The sequence below is a fragment of the Oscarella lobularis genome, chromosome 3, assembly GCF_947507565.1.
Source record: "Oscarella lobularis chromosome 3, ooOscLobu1.1, whole genome shotgun sequence".
Lineage (NCBI taxonomy): Eukaryota > Metazoa > Porifera > Homoscleromorpha > Homosclerophorida > Oscarellidae > Oscarella > Oscarella lobularis.
Window position 1 is genome coordinate 1,284,503 of NC_089177.1, and position 3,565 is coordinate 1,288,067.

Consider the following 3,565-nt stretch of genomic DNA (forward strand, 5'->3'; position numbering starts at 1 on the left):
CTTTTCAGCGAACGCTGCCGACTCGCGGCGAATGAGAAAGCGTCCGCTGCAGCACAGGGTCGTCCTCGTCGTCTGCTGTCGTTCAGCTAGAAAGGAGCCCCTCGGCTCAGCAGGTGTGTAGATCTAGACGCTTGAAAAACGCCTCTAGTCTTAGTCCGGCTATTCTGCCGGCGTGCATGCCGAATAGGACGGGTACGCAGGTCTCTACAGACGATGGTTGAAACGCAGGGCGGCTAAGAGACGCAAGTAATGTTAGACCATATTGTTAGACTGGGCTTTCCTGAGTCTGAGCAGCGTTCCTTTTCTCTTTCAGGGTTATCTACTCTCACTCGGCAACGCCGTTCTGTGGATGGCTTGCCAGCTACCAACATTCTCGGGTCTCGACTTGTAGCAAAAGGCTTCTTTTGTGCAAAACATAAGCTCATGGTCTTTGAAGACTTCCGAACAATAACGTGCTAAGTATCAGCGCTACCAAAATCGCTAGTTTGCATAGGTCACTGTACGGTGACGTTATGAAAACATCAAACCAACGTATATTTATCTTGGCACAATTTTGTAGTCTGTCGGTGTTGTTTTTATTTATTTATAGGAAACTCAGCGAAGGAGAAAGATCTTGAAGTTTTTCTTGCAGTGTATGGAAACACTATTTATCTCACTTCAAAGAAAATAATTTTGATAGGAAGTGCACCACTCTTTAGAGGTAACTCTCGTTGGCCTAATCACAGCAGTGGAGCTGTTTTGCTTGCCCAGGCTCATCTTATGGACATACCGACGAGGCAGATGAAGAGCTTTCTGATGTCGTCATTCATCTCCGGGCCCCGAGGTGACTAAATAAAACCGGCCCAACTCTTGAGCCAGAGAGGTTAAACGTGGCTCAAAAACAGGGGATTCCATCCCCTACTCCAGTGGCACGAGTGATAACCTGCTACCCCACTTGGGCAAGACGCGGTGGGTTACAATAGCGGTCCACCTGTGCCTTGGTATATAAAGGCATCCCCGGGACAGAGGGTCGCTGTCTCCCCGACGAGGGCTTGGGTGAAAGCCCCTCACCTAAAGACGCCGAGAGGATGATCGTTTTTATCTTTGCGCCACTTCCGGTTTATTTCCGGGTTTATTAAATAAAATCGTTCGCTGTGCGTACATTTCTCTCGCGGACGTTTTTTTGTTCACGGGGTCTCGTCCAGGACCCCCGCGCGCCGAGTGCACACGCGAATTCTACTTGCAAAGCCTAAGGCTACAGGCAAAAATAATAAAAAAGTTACACAAGTCTCTTCCGTCAATCCACGCGGTGGATGCCACCGGTACTTCCGTTCCGTCACGGTTGAGGGCATCCTTCTGCGCATAGGGAAAGCCAACTCAGAAGGCGTCCTACAGTAGCAGTTCAGCGGTGAGCTGCTGCTGTAGTGGTGGACGCCATTAAAAACGTAGTAACAGGTGCGTCGTCGAAAAGCCACGACATGCAGGCAACTTGAAGCCTGCATGCCGTCGAAAGGCCAACTGATCTTAGTCGGCCTCCTCTGTTACAAGATGCGCAAGAACGACAGGAGTCTTCCGTTTCTTTCGCATGAATGCCGTTGATCTGGATGGCAAGGCGTAAATGGTTGAAAATGTCAATTCAGATAGTGATAACGCTTCTTGTTCATCCTGTTCTTTGGTAGCTGGAGCGCCAACGGAATGCGATGAAATAGGAGAACTGGGATTTGATGAAATAGTGGAACTGGAATTTGATGAAAAAGGGGAACTGGAATTTGATAACATAGGCGAAATGGGATTTGATGAAATAGGTGAACTTTGATCTTCGTTAGTGGACGGCAGAGGCGCAATGAATTCCGACGACGACCGAGAAGTTCCCGTCCTAGCATTTCGTCTTGTTCGTAGAGGAAAAATTGGTACAAACTCCACTCTAGTATAAAAGAGATACAAATGGGAGAGGGACGGGGAGGGAAGGGAAGAGGTGTAACCGTGTAAGGATCATTAATGGTACAATTGCAGTGCAGAGGCTTACATGAAAGGCAGTTCCACTGTCTCCCACCAGTCCTCAAGAAGCACTTCGTGGCTTCTCCTTAGACACGTCAGGCGGCGTCCTGCCGAAGCTAGACAATAATGATAAAATCATAATGATATATTCACCAAAGCCTTTGTTACATTTTCCTGAGGCGGCGAAAATCTCGTTTCGACCTCGTGTCCCTCTGAGCGTGCGGACGAAATCGCGCTGATGAAATGAAATTCTAATGCAGTAATGATAAAATGGGTGAAAGCATTTACCGCTTTTCGGCGCCCGAGAAGACGCACCAAGGTGCGCCGTTGAAAAGCAGATCTACGACATGCAGGCTTGCCTGCATGCCGTCGAAAGGCCGATCGATCTTAGTCGGAATTCTCATTCTCTGTTACAAGAGAACAGAGAATAGATACAAGAGTCGTCTTGTATTTCCTTTGTACTACAAAGGCTAGACGACAGAGGACTGCTGGTTGAAAAGGAAAATTCCGAATCAGAAAGCGATGAAGCGTCTTGTTCGTCTTGTTCTACGGCAGATTGGGCGCTGACGGCTTGCAATGAGATAGATGAAGATGCCGCTTTCGACGAAACCGACGAGGACACGGAAGTGTCCCCAGAGCAACTTTGATCTTCTTTGGGCGACGTTGGCGGAGGTGAACTGGATTCTGATTGTGACCCTTCTTGGCTTCTCCTTAGGCACGTCCAGCGATGTCCTTCTGCCTAAGCTAGACAATAATGATAAAATTGTCATGTTATATTCACCAAAGTCTTTGTTACATTTTCGCGATGCGGCGAAAAGCTCGTTTCGACTTTGTGGCCCTTCTGAGCGTGCGGACGAAATCGCGCTGATGAAATGAAATCCCAATGCAGTAATGATAAAATGGGTGAAAAGCATTTACCCTTTTCGACGCAGGTGAAGAACAATAAGAACCCATTCCTTTTACAGTAGAACAGTGTAGCAGCTCATTGTAGCAACGAGACTCGCTTGGCAACGACTGGAATCTTTGTGACGTCACAAACGCAATTGAGACTCGCTTGGCAACGACTGGAATCTTTGTGACGCCACAAACGCAATTTCAGTTTTGGGAGTAAAACTTTCCCGAAAACTGTTTCTAAACTGTGCGTCATTCATTTTAGTTCGTTTTTACGGCAAAAAAAGCGTACGGCTCGATCTCCCACTGAAACCGTCAAACGCCGTGGCTAGAGAGGAGGCTGTAGCCTACACAGCTGCGCGGTTGAGTTTTCGCGACGTACACCAACTCGGAAAAGATGTCGCGTCATCGAATCTCAGTTTTCAGGCCTTTTACGCGGGTAACTGAGCTTACGAAGAAACAAAATCCGTCTCTCCGTTACGGATTTGAGGGTTTTACTAGGAATCTTAGACGGTTATCCTCTAGGAAGATTCAAACGCGTCTCGAGGGTCCCAAACGGAGGCCCCAGCGTGCGACCATCCAGAAAGTGCTATATGCCGATCTTAGACGGACATACCAAATCTCTGCCACAGTCACAGAGGACGTAGATTCGTCTTCACTTTTCTTTCAGTCAATGTGGTCACGTGACGCAATCATA

The 3,565-nt window shown here is 47.9% G+C and overlaps 2 long non-coding RNA genes across 5 annotated transcripts; one reads left to right on the forward strand and one right to left on the reverse strand.

Annotated features, from left to right (window-relative positions):
* Window positions 1-41: 41 nt before the first annotated feature.
* LOC136185145 (uncharacterized) lies at window positions 42-1,148 on the forward strand. The gene is made up of 3 exons (XR_010669490.1): window positions 42-113; window positions 188-246; window positions 314-1,148. It is a non-coding gene; the product is annotated as an uncharacterized lncRNA (long non-coding RNA).
* LOC136185144 (uncharacterized) lies at window positions 1,093-3,542 on the reverse strand. 4 transcript variants are annotated; one of them, XR_010669487.1, is made up of 8 exons: window positions 3,161-3,542; window positions 2,896-3,113; window positions 2,774-2,841; window positions 2,443-2,721; window positions 2,266-2,384; window positions 2,146-2,212; window positions 2,006-2,093; window positions 1,093-1,903 (listed from the first exon to the last, which is right to left on the reverse strand). It is a non-coding gene; the product is annotated as an uncharacterized lncRNA (long non-coding RNA). The 4 variants fall into 4 exon arrangements; XR_010669488.1 differs by having other exon boundaries at window positions 2,266-2,721; window positions 2,896-3,108; XR_010669486.1 differs by having other exon boundaries at window positions 2,266-2,721.
* Window positions 3,543-3,565: the final 23 nt, after the last annotated feature.